The 9,071-nt window shown below is 35.7% G+C and overlaps 1 long non-coding RNA gene across 1 annotated transcript; it reads right to left on the bottom strand.

Annotated features, from left to right (window-relative positions):
* Positions 1–266: 266 nt before the first annotated feature.
* On the bottom strand, positions 267–4,797 carry LOC110836519 (uncharacterized). The gene is made up of 3 exons (XR_002545330.2): positions 4,556–4,797; positions 3,401–3,644; positions 267–723 (listed from the first exon to the last, which is right to left on the bottom strand). It is a non-coding gene; the product is annotated as an uncharacterized LOC110836519 (long non-coding RNA).
* Positions 4,798–9,071: the final 4,274 nt, after the last annotated feature.

Below are 9,071 nucleotides of genomic sequence, written 5' to 3'. Positions count from 1 at the left end.
TTAAATGCAGAAAACATTATTTATACTTTCCATCTATCTAAGGTAAGAGTGAAACTAATTTTATGGCAAAATCAGATATATTCTGTATTCTATAGCAATATATTTTTCTTTGCTAAGAATAAATTTGTCAGCTGGAGTTCAAACCACGCAGATAAAAGTCATTTAATACAATAAACGGAGTATATAATATATCTTCTGCAATTGTTTTGGTTTTAATTAATTAAAGCTAGGCAGTCTATGACTAATTACTGGCTCTAATGATTAAAATTAATATTATTTAATGATGTTGTGATGAATATCGTATAGATTTCATTAGTGTTTGTGTATTCCAATTAGCAATGTCCAGTTTAAATATAGATTTGGCTTGGCAGTGTAATTGGATGGAGAGTGGAGATTCTGTAAAATCGCCAACAAGGCTGAAATCTTAGCGTTAACAGAAGTAACTGCATTGCACGATTTTTAAGACCAACAATTATCGTCTTCCCGCACATTGAACAAAACCTAAATGGGTCATCTTTATAAAAAATGGATATGTCACTTCCAAAATTTAGCTTGTTTCTTTATTTTAAGTAAATTTACTCCAAATTTTAATTTCAGTTATCATGAGTAACTAATATATAATATGTATAATTATTTAATAATCAGTTTATAGGTTAGTCATAGTCACTTAAGCCAGAATCGCGCGTTCTCCTGTATCTTGCATTGAAATTGTGGGAGACAAATCTGTAAAACCAGTCAATCGATAAATTAATATACTTAAAACATTCGCAAATGTGGGCACAGTACAAATATAAAAATAGACCGTCGTTTCTCTCTACCAAACAGCTAAATATACTATAACAAATTCATTATAAATTACGCCCAATTTCTCATTATCAGATTGGTACAAAAAGGTCGCATTTCATCGCAAATGACTTTTATGCAAATTAAATAAAATAGTAAGCTAACTGGAAAATTTATTGCATTGTATCTTATTTTTAAATTCAAAAACTAATTATATAAGCAAAATATTCCAGATGTGATAATTCGATTATTATAAATTAAACACTTTTCGTGTGTAAAAAAATATGCTACTAATTTTAAAAAAAAACTTGCAAATATTTAATTATCTGAAATGGAAACAACCCGATTAACTGTTCAACCACTATTCAACTAAATTTATTGAGTTGCCTGAATATTCAAATCCTACCCTTAGGTCCCTAGCTTCTATTGTAATAATTGTCCCGAACTTAATACCATACAAAAACAACATTTTTTTGTGATGTTCTAGAATAAAACAATTTTTTATTCTGTTCTAGACGATGACCTTGAAATTTATAAACTTGTAGACCTTTAGAAATTCATTGTTTAGTTTCGGAGATTAAACGTGGATACTGACGGACATAATTCTCTATTGTGCACTAATTTAATAGAGTTAGACTAGCACATGAATGTAATCCCTGAGAGTACAATGTAAATTTCAGGCTGATTTGATTGGTTTATTGATTCAGTCAGTTTTTTTACGCTCTGTTAACAGATATTCTAACGAAACGAAAAGATGTGTCTGTAAATGTGATAATTATCTAAAAATGAAGTAGATAATAAATTTGTTATAGGGACGAAAAGTAAATATACGTAGGTCCATTTACTAGATGATTAACGTTTGTAATTAAAATCAAACAACACTGTAAATGTAAATAAACTGTAGGCTTTAATGTTAAACTTTTAAGTATTCCGTCGCTTCGCCCCTGCTGGAAATGTATCTGTCGATTATATCGTTTATAATTTCTACATAATTTTAAGTTAGTTTAGTTAAATATACGAACATTTTTTAATTTGAAATCGGCAGTTTATAATATGATTTTTAATGTGTCATTCAGCCATAGGCAACGTATGTGAGGTTTCACCGCGAGAACATAGTTATATAATTTAGTTATTTTTAAAGCCTCTTTGAGACTTTGCAAGGTTCGTTGTTGTCGTGTTTCAAAAATAAACAGTAACATTAATATGCACCCCCATATGGACCTCGGGCTTTTCAGTTCATATATATCCACTTTCCCCTGACTCCTTCAAATTTCCCCGTTTCATATATCTCATCTTGCAGAATTGACTTGTTCTACCCTTATTTTTCAACCACTTCATTGGCCAACCACCCCTCCCCAGGCAGCCATATGGCACATATCGATTTAATGGCGACAAGGAGAAATACAGGCTACTATAGCAATGCGTCCTTTTTTGATATTCTTTAGAAATTTCCCCCGGAGCTGCATTCAGAAGTACTGTTGCTACCAATTTTCCTGAGAAGGGTTGAAAAGCTAACAGCTTTCATTCTATCACAGACTCCAGAAAGAGCGCGTTTGGTAACTGCCATGTTATTCAAGCGCTCGACATCGACATTTACTAACCTCATTCAGTAAACATAGTCGATACTGCAGTACTCTGCACACGCGTTCCTTAAATTAATATAATAATTATGGATCAGTATTGGATGAGCCACTTAGCATGCTAGAGTAGTGTTCTTTCTCTTGATTTTCGTATATCCAAGTGATGCTAAAAGAGTAACTTAAAATAGGTCTTGACTACTTCCTTCTAAAATTGTTATCTACTGTCCTTTCTTATATATTATATATTAAGTGTATATTAAATCTTGTCCGTCTAATCACAATAAATTCTTATTAAATATTAAATTATTAAAATAATTAACATTTAAAATATTTAAAATATTAAATGATGTTCTTTGTCCTTTCTTAATTAATCTCTAATATATTTCTATGTTTTATAACCTATACAGTTGTATTAGTGTTCTTATATAAATTAACAGAAATTATTAATCATGTAACATGCTGATGTATAATTTGATGAGTTAATAGAAAATAACCTCGTGGAATAGGCACCTTATTGTGTCACTGATGGTCCATCAACTAATCGAGAATTTTCCATCCTTTATGAAAGCCAAAGTATCATTAACGTGTTCACAAGTGCCTGCCATGTGTCACTGTATTCAGTCCATATATCCTCAAATATTTTTTTTTTAAATTAATTTTAATATTATCTCCCCAACAACACATGGGTCTTCCGAGCGGTTTATTTTATTTAGGTTTACGATTGTAATTGTGCGTACTACATATTTATAACATCAGACATGAAAAGACGTGATTACAAGACGCATAAACATTTTCATCCAAAGGAGGACAGAGAAAGTTTTGTCGTGTCTACTACCACGTAAAATTCAGAGACAGGGAGTGGTTTGTTAGTTTTCTGAAACAAAAAAACAGCGATGATAGGTCCATAGACGTGGTGTTTGCTAAGCCAACTGTTGAGAATACTGCCGCGGGTACAGAATGACATGAATGGGGTGTTCCGTACAACCGAGAGGTGCAAGGCGATCTGACGCCCACAGGCTATCTTAACAAGAACCAACCTCGTCAATGTAGCGGTGTGTATTTGCCTTGCACTGATTTCCCATTGCGTGGAACAAACACATCGTGGCTGGAACGTGGGTCATTACTCTGTGTAGGCCTGTCCATGTGATCAGTGGGAGATGTTAGACGAAAGCAGGATGTACAAAGTCCTCCAGCGATTAAACAGGCAAATATTTAGTCGTGAGTGCATAAGCGTTTACATAATTTCACAGGAGCTGTATTTCTTCAGGGCATATGATGACCCTGTTTTCAGGAATCGATACAGAATGTAATTAAAAAGTAATGTAGTGTTGTTAATTATTGAAAGAAGAGATATTTTATAAGTTTAAAAAGAAGTTGGTTACAAATTAATGTGCGTACAAGTGTGTAAACTGTAACTTAGTAAATATTTTACAGTCAGTTGAACATTCTCTTTATATGATTTATTCAGGTCACTTAATATTGTTGTCGTTGTGAAATCAAAGAGGTTAGAACATGCCGGGAAATCAGATATTTCACCAGAATGGAGAAAACAGTGGATCATACAGAGTTTTGGTGGGGAGTCGTTTTGAAAAACAAAACACATGGTACGATAACATTAGAATGGATCTCAAATATGTAGACTCTAGTTTGGTGAAGCTACTTAGGATTCTGCTACCACAGTGAGAAAAACACGACATTCTGAATGAAAAGCAACATTTGAATACCAAGAATTATTTGGAACGATATATTCTCTTTAATTTATTTTTTATTATTTAGTGTTCTGTCTGGCGACAGGTCCATATGAACAGGATCCTTCCATCCTTTTCTCGGACTGGGACCTGTTCATATACGTTCTTGCCAGATAATCCAGAAGTGGTTTGCCATTGCCTTCTTCTGTGTGTGAATGGAGTAATTGTTGGGATGCCACGGAGGAAAACTCCGTGTTGCCTAGACCACGGCCTTGCCCAACACAAGTTATAAATTCGGGCACCGCCGGGAATCGAACCCGAGACCCCAGGATTACAAGGTCAGCGTTCTAACCGCTCTTTAATATCGGAATTAAATTTCTAAATGCACACATTTAGTTGAAGGTATGATCCATGTATGTACTGTATTGAACTTTCTTGTTCCCTGACAAGCACGTCGAGTGTAATTATATCCCCCTGCCACCCAAATGCAGTGTTTAACGTTACCTAGTCACTTAATTCTCGTTCTGTGTTGTTGCTAATACTTCCTATCTTGTAATGTATTCTTCTCGGGCTACCAGCCATGTCAGGACGTTTAGTACCCTGAGGACGAGGACGAAGATGGCTCTCGAAACGTCGGTGTTCTCTCAACTCAATCACCTGACACGGCTGGTATCCCGAGAAGAATTCTTTATATTTAGTCGCTGTGAAAGCTTCAGATCATACATCTTCGTTTTTTCTTTGTTTCATTGTATAATATAGACTATATACTGCATCTACAACAACGGAAGTAAATTTAAATTTATATTTAATTTTATTTCGCAGGTTTTATTTAAAAAAATAATGAACTCCTTATTATTATTATTCCTATTCAAGGTTCGGGATCTAAGCTCACGTTCCAATATCAGAACTGATTGAACTTAATATACGTACATATAATTATCAAATAATAACTACAGGAGTAAAGTTTATACAACCGCCATTTCATCATTTAAATGAAGAATTTTACATGAATTTGTGCGTTGATATTTTGACGAGTAGCGGACAGAGGTCGGATATGACGGCAAACAAACAAGACAAAGCCTCTAACACAAATCAAACGTCTTCTGTCTGTTAACTGAATAATTTTAAACATGTGCTAAAAACAGTATTACTTGCATTGTCACAATATTTCTTACTATTTCGATAATGCATTTGTTCAGAAATATCAATAAAGCTCAGATAAATTGATTAAAAGTGTGTGAACAGATGCCAGTCACCTTTTTCTTACGTCCGAAATATGCAACTACATAGTACGATTATATTAGAATATTGGCGTGGTTTTAGAGACTACAATTAGTTGTGTAAATTCTGATATGTTACAGATTATTGAACTCGAAGACCCTGCGGTGCTCCTGTTAATATTTCAGCTACGACCAGATCGCATATAAATCGAGAATGGCTGATCGAATCCCTTCGAAATTTAGTGCTGGAAAATTTTGCTATCTACAAAACCTGTTTATTGAAACCTGTCCATAAGTCGGACAAACATGATGGAAAATTTGCGTTCTCTTCTGCGCGCGGAGTTACTAGTTGGAAAACATTAGGCTGCTTTAATTACAGTAGTTACTTTGTTTACCTTCGTTACTGTGGTTACTTTGGTTTCCATAATTGTACTACGAATCTCCAGCCACTCAGACATTTGTGACACCGTGCAGTCTGGACAACCCAGGACACAGCCATCATCGTAGTCACCACTGTGAAAACCTCAATTCCTGTTTGTCTATGATGTCACTGTCGCAAATCTCGAAGGCTAAAGGTGAAATTGCAATGCTCCGTGTGCATTTCCTAAGTTATTCTTTAGTATTAAATACTAAAGTTTCAAAAGTATAAATATTTATTAAGAATAACTCACACCAGAAGAATTTTTCTATGAAACTAATTTTCGGAAGTATGGAATTTTTTTATGTACCAAAATTCGATCGCTTGTGATGGTAATAAGAGATTTTTCTTCGAGATATCTACTTATCTACTCTTTATGATCATCCATAATTCTAATCCCTAAATAACATTTGTAATTAAAACGGAATCTATAAATGTCCAAAGTACTCATATGCAAATACCTGTATGCATCAAACGTTTCCTAAGAATTTTCCAGATTGTGTTTGCATTCACGTCTCTCGTCACCACAGAAATGAAGGATATTCACAGACAGCCAAAGCAGATACCACATGACAGTACACCAGCCTGATTATACAAACATTGACCATTCGACGCGAAATAACATCTCGAGTTGACAGAGCATCATTAAATAACAACAATTTTGACGAGGCTTCACGTTCTACGTATTTTAACCTAAACGCTTTGTGCAGGTATGTGGAGAACACACGCTCCGACTACTTTATATCCGGGAAAAGTAACTTCCTTTAGACTACTTATTTCGAGTACAGAGTTTATGTTTCCGGAATTTGTCCCAAAGCGGCTTTGATCGCCTCAGTAAGACGTCCCTGTTCCTGTCACGAACTAAAACCCGGTCGTCCAGCCGATAGCCATTCGCTTTCTGTCTACTATTGATAATCTACTGGTTCATAAGATGGTAAAGTTGCGTCATATTGTGATATAATAAGTATATTTTAAATCTTGTCCGTCTAATCACAATAAATTCTTATTAAATATTAAAATATTACAATAATTAACATTTAAAATATTAAATGATGTTCTTTATTGAAATATTCGATATTAATATTTTAAATATTTTAAATGTTAATTATTGTAATATTTTAATATTTAATAAGAATTTATTGTGATTAGACGGACAAGATTTAATATATAAATCTACTGGTTGTCAGAAGATAACTTAATATAAATCTGAAGATGACTGTCTTCTAGGTTGTTGTCTACACGGTGTAACAACCCAGAAGACAGCACTCTTCAGATTCACCACCGTAAAAATCTCAAATCCTACTGAGCATAAACTTGTTTTAAAAAAGTCGGTTCAATCATTTTGCATGAATACTAACCTTTTGTGCGGTTAGTTTAAGCTAGTGAGCATTAATGCCTATTAGGGACAGATCAGGGAATCTTCCACAGAACCGAGCTGGCTGTTTCAAAACCTCACCACAAACTGGATTAGATTTCCGTGTTATTCGAAAACAATAGTCGATAACTGGTAAGCCTATCGATACATTCTAAACCTCAGTATTCATTAGCATGCCAACAGAAACCCACCACCGGCCCCTATCCTGAGCCAAATGAATCCAGTCCACACCCCCTCCACCCAAGATATTATATAGCATTATTTTCCATGTTTTATTTTTACAATGAAATATTATCGTCACATCCACTGTACGTTCAATGCTGAGGAACGCCCCTTGTCGGCTGTCAACATCTGCTTATTCCATATTTGAGCAGCCTGTAGTCTTTTTCTCAGCCCGCAAACTGAGGGTATGCGAATACCTTGTTAACAAGGGCACAGTTAATAATTCCTTGTTAGCGATCTCCAAATTGCATGTTTCAAGGCCACGGAAAGACTTCAACGGTACACCGTTGGTATTAATAGCAACTATCTTCAGTCGTCCAGATACCACTGTTTCAGTGTCATATGGCTTTTATGTGACCTTGAAATTTGTAATTTGGTGACGACTACTATATAAATTGTATAGTATGTTTATAAATACGTTAATCTACGCGCTATTACCGGGGAGTTTCTGGTCTGGGTAAGACACATCAGCTAGGTTTATATTTGATATCTGGGTTGGATACAGGGACCATGAAATGAGAGTCACACACGTCGTGCACACTAGATATACGGTCGAGTATTTGCTGCCCGAATGCTGTCAATCTCGGGCCACATGCTGTCAGTGACTGAGCTCTGTCCAGTAGGGTTAGATGGAATTCTGTTATCTGCTGATCCAGCAGCCCGACTGTGACTGTCGACTGATTGTATTGCAGATTGAGATGGGGTACGTCCATATATTGCGCTGGAAATTGGGGCTTCCTTCCTGATCACAGCGTTTACAATTCTGTATACGGTACCCATTGTTTCTTCAATTTATCCCCTACCAAATGCACCCACTCCCGCTGGCCACTCCCAACTCCCTTTCCATGATGTCGGCTGCAGAACACAATGGCGCAAAAGCGTCTGGTTCGACAGGAGGGGTGGTGGGCCATGCCTCTGTCACTGAAATTCCAGTATTCAAACCTACTCAGTGTTGTTTTACCACAGCTTGTTACTCGCACATTCAGCATTCAGAATCGGAAATTAATTTCTCTGTCCTTCAATGCTGCATAAATAGAATCATGTGTAAGCCAGATGTCTAGTTCAGACACGAAAGCCTAAAATAAAGTAATTAAAAACACAGATTTCAAATGTCTGCACTAGGAGTGCGAAATTCGTTCTCGTTAAAAGAAGGAAACCCTCCATCAGAAGAAACTACAGCGTGTTTAAAAATTAGATAATAAAACAATTATTTATAAAATATATTGAAAATGATGTCTTCTAAAATTTTAATGCTTCTAAACAGTAAACAAATGGCTTAAATTAATATTGTCAACCTAGACAAAAATAACTTTATTTTCAATCTCTTCATGTCGCAGACTTGAATCTACATAGACGTAAAATACCGTGAGATATTTAGAACATTCTCCATTTTTTAGACGGTAATGAGGATAAAGGTTTAAAAACAAGCACAGTTTACGTCTCGTTATCACAATACAATATCGCCACGGTGGTCTAGCGGTTAGAACGTTGGCCTTGTAATCCTGGGGGTCTCGGGTTCGATTCCCGGCGGTGCCCGAATTTATAATTTGTGTTGGGCAAGGCCGTGGTCTTGGCAACACGGAGTTTTCCTCCGGGGGCTTCCCCGGTTTCTCCGTGGCATCCCAACAATTACTCCATTCACACGCAGAAGAAGGCAATGGCAAACCACTTCTGGATCATCTGCCAAGAACGTATATGAACAGGTCCCAGTCCGAGAAAAGGATGGAAGGATCCTGTTCATATGGACCTGTCGTCAGACAGAACACTAAATAATAAAATAATAAT

Source organism: Zootermopsis nevadensis, unplaced genomic scaffold, assembly GCF_977971745.1.
Source record: "Zootermopsis nevadensis isolate Lab colony 2312 unplaced genomic scaffold, Znev_1.0 Znev_ptg000021l, whole genome shotgun sequence".
NCBI classification, from domain to species: Eukaryota; Metazoa; Arthropoda; class Insecta; order Blattodea; family Termopsidae; genus Zootermopsis; species Zootermopsis nevadensis.
This window is presented reverse-complemented; position numbering and strand designations above follow the sequence as displayed.